Consider the following 17,601-nt stretch of genomic DNA (forward strand, 5'->3'; position numbering starts at 1 on the left):
GTGGGGCTGTCTGGGTAAACAGCACATTCTACCCCAGCATTAATTGCCCCCCGAATACCAACTAGGGGTATTTATTTTTTAATAAAGCATTTATTTATTGAACGTCATCCGCGGCGTTATAAATATTATAAAAATAACGACATTTCTCTCTCGGAGTCTCTGATTGTGAGAAACCTCAGCGGTCTCTTCTTCAGATGATTGAATGTTCTGTTTTTATGCTGCAGGAGTTTAGGGCTGCGATGTACGGGGTGTCCGGGGCCCCCGCGGTGTACGGGGCCCCTGCGGTGTACGGGGTGTCCGGGGCCCCCGCGGTGTGCGCCGGACCCTCTATTTCCCCGGCCACATTAGCACCAGGCGGTTGCGTTCTTGGCGGAAGTCGGGTTGTTGCGCGGCGCTGTGCATCTCCACGGTAACCAGACACCTCCTGCCCCGGACGTTCATCTGGATGCAATCCGTCACCGTGACTGACAGCTGCCGGTTTTCCCTGCGGGGCAGACAGGGGGGGGGGGGACACGGTGAGTTACCCCGCACGGGGCAGAAACAGACAGAGCGTCTCACACAGGGGCAAATCATTATTACGCGAGCTACAGTTTTGCCCAAAGCATTATTTTTGTCGGGAACACTTTATTGTCATGTGACACCAAAGAAGCCAATGAGGGTATTTGCTTAACTTACTAGAGTCCTTCTCATTATTCCTCCCCATTAAGCTGCTATAGTTGTGTAGGAACAGAGAGCCAGAGCTGCCCCTCACTGGCCGGGGGCTTTGGGTTTAAACGGATTAGACGCCCCGCCCCCAAAGGGCATCTTTCCAAATCATCTGCCCCAGAGAATAACCAAATATTAACCCTTTGATACCCATCACACAGACCCCATCGCAGGGACTCGCTAACGGCTGCCGCCGAACGGTTCCAATAACGGTCGTTATGGAAACCGTGACTTGTCAGGAGGTGAAGATACTCTGAATGGAATCACCTGCATTTAAGCAGGGATTCCAGCTGTGATATAGCAGGGAGAAAAGAGCCGATCAGGATGCACAGATATCATTAAATCAGAGGAGGGTCGGCTCCAGACTGTGTGACCCCAGAATCTGCCCCTTCACCCCGAGACCGGGGCAAAAACTCTACCAATCTGCCCAGGAAACCCTTTAAACACTGGGGACAGCGGGGTAATTCTAAAAGCTTCATGTGTGCTGCATGTGGCTTCGTGGCCCCCGGGGGCCGCCTGCGGTGCTGACAGGAAACACGATGGAGGCCGAGGGCAGAAACAAAGAGCTCAGTGAGGGGCGGCCGAGCCGCGCGGCTTCTAATTGCCTCTAAGTGACTGCGATACAGAACGTGTTATTTATACCGAGCTCACCGAGGCGGGGGATCAGCTGGGGCACGTGGAGAGGGGGGCCCCGGGGCACGTGGAGAGGGGGGGGCGGGGGAAAGATCTAGAACGTGTCCCAGGAGGAGATCTACATTTAGAGGAATCCAGCGAGCCTTCTGCCCCGCGGTCTCCCGATCCGTACCCTCAGAGCTAAACCGTGGGGCAACTGCCACGGAGCAGCATTATCACCCGGGCGAGGCGCTCTGTGGGTCTCAGAAGCAGAAACTGCCCCTGGAGATGTGACCGAGGGCATGAGCGGGGGTGGGAGGGGGGCCAGGACACTGATATCAGGGGCAAAAGCCTCGGCTTCCCCGGCGCGTTCCTCTGCCATTCCCTCCATCGCTCTGCCCCGTCCTGTAAGATGGGATTTATGCCCCCGGGGCTAACGGCTCGTCTCCCGGCTCAGGAGGGCCGGTGACAGAATCGGGTCTCTGCTGTCTGCGGCGGACCCCCGGGAATTGCCCCGTCTGCCGGCGGCGTCTCTCACCTGCCCCGATCAGCCTCGTTTTTCACAAAGTGATGTTTTTTATAATAAGCCGATTTGGCATTTAACGGGCGAAACGCAGACGGGCAGCGAAGCTCAAACTGCCACCTCACATTCCTGCTGCCCCCAGTGACCAACAAATACCCCCTTACTCCAAAACTCGGACCCCGCCGTCTACCGCTACGATGCAGCTTTCTGCGTAGACCGACCTCCACTCTGAGCCTCACTCGGTGGTTGCCATGGCAGCCGTGTAAGTGCGAAGCTGTCACAGCAGCCCCTCTCCCACCTGAGACGGGGGATGGATGGAGTCGGCGTAACATTAATTACCACCACAAGCCAGAGACCCCTTTCGGTAACCCACTCCGCCATTCCACGCCATACGGGGGCCGTAGGGTTAAACCCACCCCTCGCCATACGGGGGCCGTGGGTGTCAATGGTGCGTCAGTTTTGATGAAGGGGTTAACCGGCTTCCCCTCAGCCTGAAGTATTAAAAACATTTTTATCTATAAGGGAGACCGAGCTCCGCTCACAGCCCTCACCCAATAACCCCCCCCACACACACCGCGCAGCTGGGGGCTCCTGGGCATTTCAACCGTGATATCTGAGGCGACGGGAGTAGGGAAAGTGGTTAGGAACATTTGATTGGTTTCTGAGTGTGGCCCCCGAGGGCCGGCCCGTTCCTCCCAGTACCGCAGATTTTAGAGTAAACCGCCAGATTAATGTCGCCGTTTCCAAGGCAAAAAGGTCTTTCCATTTTAACATTCGTGTCCTGTGTAAGCCATTACCACCTCTGCTGGGACACTCTTCCACGCGTATGCTTTAAAACCTGACCCCTTGGCATCTAGAGCTGAGATAACGGCGAGAAGCTGAAGCTCCGGAGAGGATGAGGTGGAGGAAGCCTCCGGCTGGCGGCAGATCCGTGTTGCTAGGGAAGGAAGCCCCCCCCCCGCTCCTAGTTGGGGGGCCACGCTGTAGCCTTCGTAGCGCGCGCGCCCCCCCCCCCTCGCAGGGCTCCGAATTTAGTCTCAGCCATTAATGAGCTTTGGAGCGGTTACCTAGCAACCTACGGCACATCTCGCCGCCGTCCGTAAACTGGGGCAGCCGGGTTTTTCCGGAGGGCGGATTGATTTGGGAGCTCGGACCGCGCGGAGAGTGCTTGCGCGCTGCTTGTTTAATCGATTTAAAATTAACCCTCTCCCTGCCGGGTTCTGATTAGCTGGCGGTTTAAAGGCTGCTCGGTTGAAATGTAGCTGCAAAGGACGAGACCGACGTCATGTGACGAGACGATTGCGGTCACGGTGAGACGCCGCTCCCCCTCACACTCCCGCCAAATGTCCGCTCCGGGACTCGAGGCGGCTTCACACAATAAGCGGAGTGAGACGTGCATTGGCTCCCCGGGAATTAATGAGCGGCCGGTCCCGGCGGCGCTGTCCGCGGTGCTGAATGCGGCGGCCTCGCGGGGTGATACGTGCCGCGTCCGCGCATTAACCCCTGCGTCCCTGAGCCTCTGCACATTAACCCCTGCGTCCCCGGGTATCTCTCTGCGCATTAACCCTTGCATCCCTGACCCTCTGCGCATTAACCCCCTGCGTCCCCGGGCCTCTGCGCTGTCCCTTAGCCCCTACATCCCTGGAATAACATCAGGCTAATATTCTAGTACATGGGATGGTCTGCAGTGTTATGTTTTTTTGCCCCTTTAGCTGAATTCACCCCCCCCCCCCATTCATTCTACTCTTCTTCCTCCCCAGTCCGAATTCGGTTCTTTTTCATTAAACTGGCTGCATCCATGAGATTAACCCATTCACTGGCAAGATTCAGAACAGGCTTTCCATTCATGAAAGGGTCGCAGCAGGTCAGCGCCCGGGTATCTTCATTCATCTTCACTCACTTCCCTAAAGGGGTCAGAGGAAGCCCCCCACCCAACGCGCCGTCTGCCGCTCCCCGGGGCGGAATGAGGACATGACACCCGTTACAGGGCGCTCGCTCTTATTCTATATGTAAGCCGGGACCCCTCACCCATCCCATCACTGGGACTGGAGCCAGGGCCGCGGGACAGTCGGCATTTATTCCAACACGCCGGTTCTAGATAAGGCACGAAATGGCCTCAGCATTTAATCCAGAACCCCATACAGCGGGCAGGGTTCCGATGGATCGCCCGGTTCCTTTAATACTGCGTTTAATCGCTGTAATCGCTCCCGGTAACGCACGGTTATTACAAGCTGCTGGTTGGGCTTCGGCCCCCCCCCGGTTTCTCCCTGAAGCCCCCGTAACGCTAAACAAACATTTCTGCCTTGAACGCCATTTATGGGGTAGTCGGTGACATCATTATTATTAATTACTATTATTATTATGAATTATTATTCTGTGATAAAAACGTCCGGTTCCGTTGACATCGCGGGCGTGACGATCGGATCTCTGCTTCCGTTATACGTTTCGTTTCAGCAGATACATCGTATCCTTCCGGTTCTTTGCCAGGAACTTTCCGGAATCAGGAATTCTGTCACCGGCCCTCAGGGTTATTTCTACAGCCACCGAAAACGTATTCTTATTTGTCGGAATTTTAACCCATTTTCTTTAGAATTTCCCCTAATTAGGCCATTTTTTTTTTAAGTCGATTATCTTATTGGCCGGGTTTTTGTTGCCATAACGCGACAAAATACCGCAGTGAGCGCCGAAATCAAACAGCCAACGCTCGCAGGGCAGGTAGCCAGCCCATGGACTGATAGAGATCACCTGTGTTCAAGACTCTGCATAAAAAAAACAACAAAAAGCACCCTAAAACCATGGAAACTGCAATAAACCGGAATGAAAAGTCTGCTTCCAGCCAGAAATACCGTCCTGGTTACGGCAAAAACGTCTGACGTGTCGGTAACCGGCGAATTACTCGAATGTCATAATCTGGTAGAGATTTGGGCTGGCGGCTCCACTCCACGGTAACCGGGCCGGCCTGGTGATGAAGGAGCAGCCCGGCACTTTAGGGCCAGGGGCAGCACACTGCAGTTTCATGCACCGGGGGGGCCGGGGGGCCAGTCCAGGCCGCCTCCAGACATCACCGCTAGTCCCGCCATAAACCCCGGAGCATCCGCTGAGACACGGACCGCCAGGAGGCAGCTGCCGGGGGGACCCAGCTGGGGCAGCGCGTCCCAGGGGGCTCAGAGGAGTCCGTCGGGGGGCTTTTAGGAGGAGGGAACACTTTGAGGGGCGACAGGGGGGTTTTGGCATTAGATATGGTCAGCGCACCCTGAGAATGGTATAAGCCTCACAGGGTTTAACCATTTGTGTTCTAAAGTGGCCTTTAACACAGGTGTTTCTCCTGATTCCTCGGTGAGGAAACAATGGCCGCTGGGTTCCTGGCACCGCAGGAGGTGGGGGATGGATTGGGTTTGTTTGGCAATGAAGGGGTTTGTTAAGTCAGTCGTAGCAGAGAGGCGGCTGCAATCCATTTGAATTTATGTTAAATGCAGCGTGCGGGGCCCCGACAGCCGCTCCGTGCCGTCCGCCCCCCTCCTGCCTACGGCCCCAGCGCTCGTTCCTCCAAAATGTCTCTATTAGCCGTGTCTGGCTGGGAGCGGATGGTTGCCGCCTGGCCTCGTGATATCTGCTCCGTCTGCCACCTGCCGATCCGGGGGATTCATTCATTAACCGGCGGCAATCCAGCTGCTGTCGGCTGCGACGGCCAAAGGCTGCCTGAGACTGATGGGAGTCACATTCCGCTATAACTGAAACCAGGACTATAAACATAGGGGCCACAAGCCGTGATCTCCCCCAAAGTCCCCAGATTGCCCACGCTTTTCAATCACTACAGCCTTAAGTTGAGGGGGCTTAGTGCGGTTGCCGTATCCACTCCCGCCCCGACCCAAACCATTAAAAAAATGCATTTTAACCATAAAGGGTATAAAATAAAGAAATTCCTCGAGCGAATGGCCGGGTAACGGCAGCAGCCCCCCCCACGCCGCGACCTGACCGAGACTCACGGGGATTACTGTAACGTTATTGAGACCCCCGGAGGTCACCTCAACCAGATAATCGAGGCTTTGCCGAGGCGTCACAGCGGTCTCAGCATCACTGGGGATAGAGCAGTAAGTCTGCCCTGAGTCTGGATGAGGCCGCCGGCGCTCGGCGTGTCAGAATCCCGGAGGCCGGTTAACAGATGGAGGCCGGCCACACGCTTCAGTAATTGGCTTGTTTGGGGCTTTCTGGACAGCTGGAATGAAGGGGCGTAGATTGTAAGCTCCTGGGAGCTGGTAACCAGCAGCACGCCATGCATTCACCATTCAGTATCCCATTCCCATCACTAACAGCCAGTCGCTCTCTCTATATATAATTTAAACATTCTGCCAGAAGAATTCTCTCGGGTTTGGGGACGAGGACCCCCATTCCAAGCCCGAAACGTATACCATTTTATTGGAATCCCCTCTCACTCCCAGCACTCCCAGCCGCACCCAGAGTTCCTTTGTCACCTCTGTTCTCCCCAAACTACAAAGCTGCCCTCCATTAAGGGCTCCCTTGGCCCCCCGGGGCCATCACATCGGGAGCCGCTGGCCTAAGTGCCCCAGCTCAGGCTCTGTGTCCTTTGCAGGCGGAGGGGCTTTTCCAAGACGTCGGCCCCCAGATCCCCCGACAGATGGATGGCTGAGCTCCCCAGTGGTCTCTACATGGGGCTTTAATACGGACCAGGAGGGGCAGATGGTGACCCCCGACCTCACGTTACCCCAACCTCTGTAAATGGGAGCCGCAGGGGACTGATGGATTTGTAATTTCATTAAATGGCGTAAGTAACCGGCACTCGGGGGCAGAAGGCAGATTAAAGGTGGGGGGGCAGGTGCAATCCGCCTGCGCAGCCCCCGCCACTCCATACATTCGCCGGACTTATCGGAATGACTGAAATCTATGTTTCCGGCACCATTCGTAAGCAGGGATCGCTGGTACGACTCCCACTCCCACTACTCCGCATCGCAGCGGCGTGAATAACTCAGTGGCGATCCTGCGCGGCGCTAATCACGCCGATCTCAGCTCGTTACAGAGTCCCGGCGCTAATTATCACGTTTGTCGAGAAAAAAAAAAGTGCGTTGTTACTCCGCGCAGGCGCATTACAGGCTACAGAAAAAACCCAAAACAGCGTAAATCATCAGAAAAGAGACTTCAGATAATAAAATACATGTGCACTGTACGCAACATGTCATCAGTATACCAGCCAACTGTCCCTGTTTAGTCAGAATGTTTGCTGGGTATGAGGGGATCGCAGGGTTCTACGGCCCTAAAAGCCCCGATAATGTGTATAGAAACAGCAGGGAACGGCTTTATAAATTAAACGGGGGAAATAACTCCCATTATTCTTCCGCTGACTGACGGACGCGAGGCTGATGAACGAGCAGACGCCACCCAGTCCCTCCAGTGATGGGCGGTCCCAGCCCCGCCCCTTTCAGTCTGATGGGGGCCGCTGGGGGCCGCAGGGTTCACACGGGATGCATTGATCTATTTTCTATCTATTGCTGGCTGTTCTTGTCTTGCCCCGCAGGGGGCAGAACCGATGGGTGCATGCCCTGAATGCAGGTTGATATTGATATGAAGCAGAAGCAGGGGCAGATACAGGGGCATGGGGCAGATACAGGGGCATGGGGCAGATACAGGGGCATGGGGCAGGGGCATGGAGCAGATACAGGGGCATGGGGCAGATACAGGACAGGGTCACTCACAGTTTGAAGTGGTGAAGCAGGGTCCCGACCAGTTCCCCGACGCGGTTCTCCGTGGGGGGCTCCATGCGGTGCAGGCAGAAGGCCATGTCATGGTGTTTCTGCGTGTGGAGGACCACCAGCTGGTCTCTGCCCCCGGTGACACTCAGTCCGGTGACCTGCGGGTTAGAGTCACGGTGAGAGGCGGCCAGGAGGTCCCACAAGGTCGCCCCGATATTATGATATCTTATTTTTGGGCGCCATGTTCTGAGGCCTCAGAGGTCTCTGCTTCGTATTTTTCTACGTTGGCCTAATAAAAGGTATCAGCTTGGAGCAGACTCTCCACCTCGGACCAATATGTCTAAATTAAAGAGACCGTCAGAGTCCCGGCTCGGGGCAGCCAATCAGGGCCGAGGCTCTGCATTCCGGGGCTATTGGCCATTTTTTATGATACGGCGGCCATGATGTCATTTAAAAGCCAATCTACTAAGCGATGAGGTTAACTCTTTGGGTGAATGCGCGACGCGTGGGGGTGTCCGGGCTGTGCATGAGCGGACTGAGTATCCAATTACAGCAGCGATACACCCGCACGCACTAACATTAACCCTTCAATACCCATCACACACATCCAATCGCAGGGACTCGCTAGCGGCTGCAGCCGAACGGTTCTAGCAGCGATCGTTATGGAAACCGTGACTTGTAAAGATGAATGGAGTCACCTGCGTTCAAGCAGGGATTCCAGCTGTGATATAGCAGGGAGAAAAGCACCAATCGGGACGCTCGGATATCATTAAATCCGAGGAGAATATGAAAAAGTCGAGACTGGGGTAAAAACCCGGAGAATCTGCCTGGAGCTCTGATCTAGAAGTGCTGAGTTCTGCTGTACTGGATTCTATGAGGTTCTAGATTTACTGGGTACTCTATGAGGCTCTATGAGGCATAACGGGGCCAAGGAGCTTACAATCTAACGTAAGTATGGTAGGTATGATTCTAACTCCAGAGTGCCAATCAGCAGGTAGTAACGAGCTTATTCCGCCCCTGTGTGAGCTCTCATATACACCTCAGCATGCGCAGGGTCCTGATACATAAATAATGACAGCAGAGAGAACGGGCCCGGCACCGGCCGACAGGGAGACCTCGCTGCCGAGATGCACTCAGAATTCATGTTGTCATGGCAACCGGGATAAAAAGCAGCGGAGAAAAAAAAAATATGACAAAAATCCCTGCTTGTGGCCGCGTTATGGAATAACGAGTGACTCCCCGCGCGCTACAGCAGGACTGAGTATCACCCGCATGGACAGGCACTCTGGGGTAATCTGCCCATTCACCCCGAGACTGGGGTAAAAACCCGGAGAATCTGCCCATCCACCAGGGGAGGTTGTCCTGTACCAGTCAAACCGGCCACCAACATGGCCAAGCTGGTCAAACACCGGCCATACGGCAACCGTATATAGGGCCAGGTGGCGGCGGCTCCCGTGGTTTGTTGCACTTTAGCCCCGGCGGCGGGGGGTCGGGGTATTTCTGAGAAGCCCCCGTTGGTATTTCTCAGTTATTACATCATTTGCCTTTTTATGAATGATTTTGCCCTCCAGTTACTTCTGTTTATATTTTGGGTCTTGGTGATGTCACAGGGGTCCGGTCGGGGGGGGCTGCTTTCTTTTAATGATTTTAGGTAAGGTAACCGGTAGAAAGCCCCCAACCTGGCACCGTGACGATGATGGGGCAGGCAAGGCATGCGCGGACCCAGTGCCTCCTCCTGTTACTGCACCGAAGGGGGTAAATTAGTCGGGGGGGGTATTACAGGATGGATAAAATCACCCAGACTCCTAGGCGTGCGTCTCAGAGTCGGGGGGGGGGGCCACACTCACCGTGCCCAGGGGCAGCGTCTGGAGGACCTTGTACTGCTTGCCGGGGTCCAGCTTGTGCAGATGGAGGTCGGTGATGAGCAGCGCTCGGTCTTTGCACTTCTTAAAGCGATTAATCTGCAAACATACAGAAGGAAAGTCACAGCAAAAAGCAGGAGGAGCGGCCCCCGGGGGCCACTCTCATAACACAGGACCCGCTAACTGCCCCCCCGAAACAACGCCAAATCCTAAAGATTATTAACTTCCTCGACGGGATTTATGGTTTCCGTGGCTCTTCTACCCCCAGGCCGAGCCTCTGCCCTCCACCCAACAGGTCACCCCGAGAGGCAGCTCTAGTTTTTTCTCCCCAGTGAGCTGACGGAGATGGATCCCGACATCTCCCCAAACACCTGGAAGGAGCCGAGGAACCTAAACAGGAAAGGTTGATGGAAATCCGATCCGACGACTCGCCGCGGCTCCATTTACACCCCGGGACCCGGGGCCCCTGCTCACCGGGGGCCGCTCTGCATCATCATTAATATTCTATTATTTATTAATAAATAACTGAGAGACAGCGGGGGATAAACCCAAGATAAAGGGCTCTAGACAGACGCGGACGGCGTGCGGCACAGAGGTAGCCTCACCTTTCGGATGTGGCAGGAGAACAGCACGGCGCTGTGACCCGCTTTCCGCTTCACACCCTGCAGCGTCTGGGAAAACTGAGCCGCGCCGAGGGGATTCTCCGCAGCCTGCGAGGAACCGAGAGGGGAGACGCGGTTACCGGCACGGGTCTAACGGAGGCGTGTTATATATACCGTGTGTGTATATATATATATATATATATATACCGTCCTACATAAAGCATGTCCTATATACAATGTGTCATACATATACTGTACATATATATATACCGTGCTCTATATATACCGTGTTCTATATATATATATATACTGTGCTCTATATATACTGTGTTCTATATATACCGTGTTCTATATATATATACCGTGTTATATATATATATATATATATACACCGTGTTCTATATATATATATTGTCAGATATTTTATGAGGGAAAACATGCATTCTATATATTCTGTATTTTACATGAGCACAAAATGGAGTCAGAGCCACTTTATTTTATTTAATCATATAGTGATTATTTCTCTGTCTTTGTTCCTCTATAATTGAGAACAGAGGAGTATTCAGTATACAGATGCTTCAGTATATATGATCCAATTAACGTTATCTCCCATGAGAAAGTTAAGGAGTAGACGCTGCATATCCTTAGGAATGTAACTTGGAATGGGGGATACGTCGTAAGACCACCAAAACCTAATTTACTACCTAGGAGGCAACGTCTGGAGATATGGGTGACTACAGAGACCTCATTTACTATCTAGGAGGTAACATCTAACGATAAGGGGACCATGGATGAATTCCAAACACATATGTAACGGTCTTAAGTTAATTCTTAGACCAGAGCGTCACTCGCAGGTAAATTAAGAAATTACAACGGTGTAAATATGAGTAGAAGTCCTAATTATAATGGGTAAAACCCACCGTTATGATTGGAGAATTCCAATCAAGAGGTGGAGGCTATGATAATGAGCCCGGTCTTTAAAAGCTTAGGTCTTTAATAATTTAAGGGACTCACCCTAAGACTCACCCTGAAACGAAGGCACCCTGAAACAGACAGACCCCGACGGACTCATTCACCAAATGTACCCCAGAGAATTGGAATCTTAAGATCCTGGCACCATAATTGTCACTCTTTACTTTGAGTTCTAACCTATATAACTTTTAGAAAGTTATATTGCTTTCCACTTAATTTCTTGCCACTGAACCTGGATTAATTTCTACGAGGACCGGTCGGACCACAGCAACAAGTGGTGGTAAATATAATGGTTTTATTATTCTGAATAGAGGTGAATTTTGTCTTCTTCGTATAGAATTCCCTGTTTCTGGGAAATAGTATATGACGTTATTGTATATGACATTATTGTATATGACGTTATAGTATATGACGTTATTGTATATGACATAGTATATGACGTTATTGTATATGACGTTATTGTATAGGACGTTATAGTATATGACGTTATTGTATATGACTTTATTGTATATGACGGCTTGTGAGACTGCAGCTTATAACCTGTGATAATGACAATGATGTAAAAGGTATTTTACCTGTAGATGAAGTTTGGCATTATTTGCATCTATTAAAATCTCACTAACACTCTTAGACATTATTAAATTACTTTTAATGCCATATTTAGTAGAACTAATATATAATAGAGTTAGTGATCTTTTTATTACCGCCCTGATTATCATTGTTGGTTGCTGAGTGGACTGGAAATTAATTGTGTGTTAGACTCATAAAGTAGTAATTCATATTGATAACTATCGATAATATATTGTAATTGGAACTGATGTAATTTGACATGTTTTAAGAATTTTGTGTTTTATATCATGCACTGTGTGACTCATATATATATAAAATAAATTGTGTTTACAATAAATAATATTTTGGATTGATTATTGTGATATCTATCTAATTTGAATTATAATTTTCGGCGATCTGAAAGAATTTAGGATCGGAGATAAAATATAGGGTATCTCCTTAAATTAATATTGCGGATGTGGTCCTACAATAATTAATAGCGTCGTTATTTTGCGTGTGCGATAAAATATTGGTTTTACCTCTTTTGTCTCATTAATATCCCTAACAATATACCGTGTTCTATATATATACCGTGCTCTCTATATATACCGTGTTCTATATATACCGTGTTCTATATATATATATATATATACCGTGCTCTCTCTATATATATATATATATATATATATATATATATATATATATACACCGTGCTCTATATATACCGTGTTCTATATATATATACCGTGTTCTATATATACCGTGTTCTATATATACATACATATATATATATATATATATATATATATATATATACCGTGTTCTATATATATATATATATATATATACCGTGTTCTATATATATACCGTGTTCTATATATATACCGTGTTCTATATATATATATATATATATATATATATATACCGTGCTCTATATATATATATATGTATATATATATATATATATATATATATATACACCGTGTTCTATATATATACCATGTTCTATATATACCGTGTTCTATATATATATATATATATATATATATATATATATATATATACCGTGTTCTATATATATATATATACCGTGTTCTATATATATATATATACCGTGTTCTATATATATATATATATATATATATATATATATATATATACACACACCGTGTTCTATATATATACCGTGTTATATATATATATATATATATATATATACATATATACCGTGCTCTATATATACCGTGTTCTATATATATATATATATATATATATATATCGTGTTCTATATATATATATATACCGTGCTCTATATATACCGTGTTATATATATATATATATATATATATACCGTGTTCTATATATACCGTGTTCTATATATATATACCGTGTTCTATATATATATATATACCGTGTTATATATATATATATATATATATATATATATATATATATATATATATATATATATATACTGTGTTCTATATATATATATACCGTGCTCTATATATATATATATATATATATATATATATATATATACCGTGTTCTATATATACCGTGTTCTATATATATATATACCGCGTTCTATATATATATATATACCGCGTTCTATATATATATACCGCGTTCTATATATATATATATACCGCGTTCTATATATATATATATATATATATATATATATATATATATATATATATACCGCGTTCTATATATATATATATATATATATATACCGTGTTCTATATATATATATATATACCGTGTTCTATATATATACCGTGTTCTATATATATATATATACCGTGTTCTATATATATATATGTATACCGTGCTATATATATATATATATATATATATATATATATATATACCGTGTTCTATATATATATATATATATATATATATACCGTGTTCTATATATATATATATATATATACCGTGTTCTATATATATATATATATACCGTGTTCTATATATATATATATATATACCGTGTTCTATATATATATATATACCGTGTTCTATATATATATATATATACCGTGTTCTATATATATATATATATACCGTGTTCTATATATATATATATATACCGTGTTCTATATATATATACCGTGTTATATATATATATATATACACACACCGTGTTCTATATATATACCGTGTTCTATATATATATATATATATATATATATATATATATATATATATATATATACCGTGTTCTATATATATATATATATATATACACCGTGCTCTATATATACCGTGTTCTATATATATATATATATACCGTGTTCTATATATATATATATATATATATATATATATATATATATATATATATATATATATATATATATATATATATATATATATATATATATCGTGTTCTATATATATATATACCGTGCTCTATATATACCATGTTATATATATATATATATATATATATACCGTGTTCTATATATATACCGTGTTCTATATATATATACCGTGTTCTATATATATATATATACCGTGTTCTATATATATATACCGTGTTCTATATATATATATACCGTGCTCTATATATACCGTGTTATATATATATATATATACCGTGCTCTATATATACCGTGTTATATATATATATATATACCATGTTCTATATATATACCGTGTTCTATATATACCGTGTTATATATATATATATATATACCATGTTCTATATATATACCGTGTTCTATATATACCGTGTTCTATATATACCGTGTTCTATATATATATATACCGCGTTCTATATATATATATATATATACCGCGTTCTATATATATATACCGCGTTCTATATATATATATATACCGTGTTCTATATATATACCGCGTTCTATATATATATATATATATACCGTGTTCTATATATATACCGTGTTCTATATATATATATATATATATATACCGTGCTCTATATATACAGTGTTATATATATATATACCGTGTTCTATATATACCGTATATATACCGTGTTCTATATATATATATATACCGTGCTCTATGTATACCGTGTTATATATATATATACCGTGTTCTATATATACCGTGTTCTATAAATACCGTGCCCAGACAGATGCCCCGCGCCCGCACTCAGGATAAGCTCTCGCTCTCTCACTCACGCAGGACAGGTAATCCTGTTTCCAGGCTCGCTGGTAGCCGACGTGGCTGCGCAGGTTCTGCAGAGCCTCCATCGCACACACTTTCTTCTTGATCTGCGTCATGTCCGAGGGAGGGATGTTTTTGATGATTTTTCTGGCTCTCCACCTAAAATGAACCAAAATTAAGACTTTAGATAATAAAGCTATAGATCCAGATAATCCCTTTGTACCGCGCTGCGGAGTATGACGGCGCTATATAAAATGACCAGTAATATGACATACCTTTTAAACAGGTTCTTGCTGAGCTCCTGGAACGTGGAGAGGACGGCCGGCGGCTCCGGCCACTCCACGCTCTTGCCGTAGTCCGGCATGCCGCGCACGTTCTGGAAGCGCGTGACGATTTCCATCAGGTGGGGACCGGACTTTGTAGCATTTATAAAAGCTCATTATGGTGTAGATGGCTCGTAGCCGCCGGAAGCGCTTCCTGGCCATGGTGCCCCGCCAGACCTGCGCAGGATGAAGGGCAAACGCGTCACACAAAGGCAGGGTTCCGGGGTGAACAGGCAGATTCTCAGGGTTTATACCCCAAACTCAGTGTCTCGGGGGGATTCTGAGGGTTTTTACCCCAATCTCAGTGTCTCAGGGGGATTCTGAGGGTTTTTACCCCAGTCTCAGTGTCTCGGGGGGATTCTGAGGGTTTATACCCCAATCTCAGTGTCTCCAGGGGATTCTGAGCGTTTTTACCCCAGTCTCAGTGTCTCGGGGCGATTCTGAGGGTTTTTATCCCAATCTCAGTGTCTCGGGGGGATTCTGAGGTTTTTTTTTTTTACCCCAAATCGCTGCCAATCCATGAACACCGCAATCCTCACACTTTCCAGGCGGTGCTTTAACCCGTTACATTCCATTTATTTATATAGCGCCCGCAGAGTCCGTAGCGCTCTCACGGCTCATTTTTTCCTCAATTTAATCTTTTATCGCAAATTATGCCAATAAAACTCGGACGTCATTAAAAATATTGTAAATATATATATATATATAAAGTGACAGCGGGGGGGGGATTGTTAGCTCAGTGGATATTTGTGTTTATTTTGTGTGGCCCCCCGTGTCTGACGCGCGTGGTTCAGTCCGGGGTAACGGCGTCCGCTCCTCGCTGCCATAATGCGTCCTGACGGCCGAACTCAGCGCAGCCGCCCGGCAGCTGATTAGACCCGACAGGAGTCTTCTCCTAACTTACAAATACCCCGAGCTCCGCACCCCCTTCCATGACAGCTCGGAGCAGGACACGGCACCATAGAGGATATGGAGTATATACCCCCCGGGGACACCATAGAGGATATGGAGTATATACCCCCCGGGGATACCATAGAGGATATGGGGTATATACCCCCGGGGACACCATAGAGGATATGGGGTATATACCCCCCAGGGACACCATAGAGGATATGGGGTATATACCCCCCGGGGACACCATAGAGGATATGGAGTATATACCCCCCGGGGATACCATAGAGGATATGGGGTATATACCCCCCGGGGACACCATAGAGGATATGGAGTATATACCCCCCGGGGATACCATAGAGGATATGGGGTATATACCCCCCGGGGACACCATAGAGGATATGGGGTATATACCCCCCAGGGACACCATAGAGGATATGGGGTATATACCCCCCGGGGACACCATAAAAGGTATGGGGGCACTGTAAAAGATATAGGGTATTTACCCCCAAGGAAAAAATAGAAGATATGGGGTATATACCGCCGGGGAAACCATACTTAGATGCTATGGGATATATACGCCTGGGGAAAGGTATGGTTAGAAGGTATGGGGTATATACCCCCCGGACACCAAGCTTTTAGGGGTTTAAGGGAAAGTCTTCTGTTGGATTAACGGCCGCGCTGTCTGTGGGATGGATTTTCTCGGAAGGCAGCGACATCCTCTTCTCTGCCTCTACCTTCTGATTGAAGCGTGGTGTCTTCTGCCTGCGAACAGGTGTCGGCACTCCCCGTGTTACCGGAAGCGGAGGCACAGAAGAGCGTATAGCTGACCGAACAGTCAGAGACGTAAAGCATTAATTCTCACAAGGAGAACCAGCAGCCCCCGTCTGGTGTCTACAATGCCCCCCCGTGGAAGATGAGCCCTGCCTGTGGAGTGGGTATAACGTCCCCCGCCACGTATAGCTCACTGCAACAGCCACGTAACGTCACCCACCAACACCCGCGCCGGACTCCCGCTACCCGCCGGTACCCACCAACACCCGCGCCGGACGCCCGCTACCCACCAACACCCGTGCAGGACGCCCGCTACCCACCAACACCCGTGCAGGACGCCCGCTACCCGCCGGTACCAACCAACACCCGCGCCAGACGCCCGCTACTCGCCGGTACCCACCAACACCCGCGCCGGACGCCCGCTACCCGCCGGTACCCACCAACACCCGCGCCGGACGCCCGCTACCCGCCGGTACCCACCAACACCCGCGCCAGACGCCCGCTACCCACCAACACCCGCGCAGGATGCCCGCTACCCGCCGGTACCAACCAACACCCGCGCCGGACGCCCGCTACCCCCCGGTACCCACCAACACCCGCTACCCACCGGTACCCACCAACACCCGCGCCGGACGCCTGCTATCCACCGGTACCCACCAACACCCGCGCCGGACGCCCGCTACCCGCCGGTACCCACCAACACCCGCGCCAGACGCCCGCTACCCACCAACACCCGCGCAGGATGCCCGCTACCCGCCGGTACCAACCAACACCCGCGCCGGACGCCCGCTACCCCCCGGTACCCACCAACACCCGCTACCCACCGGTACCCACCAACACCCGCGCCGGACGCCCGCTACCCGCCGGTACCCACCAACACCCGCGCCAGACGCCCGCTACCCACCAACACCCGCGCAGGACGCCCGCTACCCGCCG

General features: G+C 48.1%; 1 pseudogene; it reads right to left on the reverse strand.

Annotated features, from left to right (window-relative positions):
- Positions 1 to 327: 327 nt before the first annotated feature.
- The window catches only part of LOC149272865 (unconventional myosin-Ig-like), a 36,875-nt pseudogene continuing 19,601 nt past the window's right edge, over positions 328 to 17,601 (reverse strand).

The sequence above is a fragment of the Sceloporus occidentalis genome, unplaced genomic scaffold (assembly GCF_023333645.1).
Source record: "Sceloporus occidentalis isolate IW3139 unplaced genomic scaffold, rSceOcc1.0.p SCAF_404, whole genome shotgun sequence".
NCBI classification, from domain to species: Eukaryota; Metazoa; Chordata; class Lepidosauria; order Squamata; family Phrynosomatidae; genus Sceloporus; species Sceloporus occidentalis.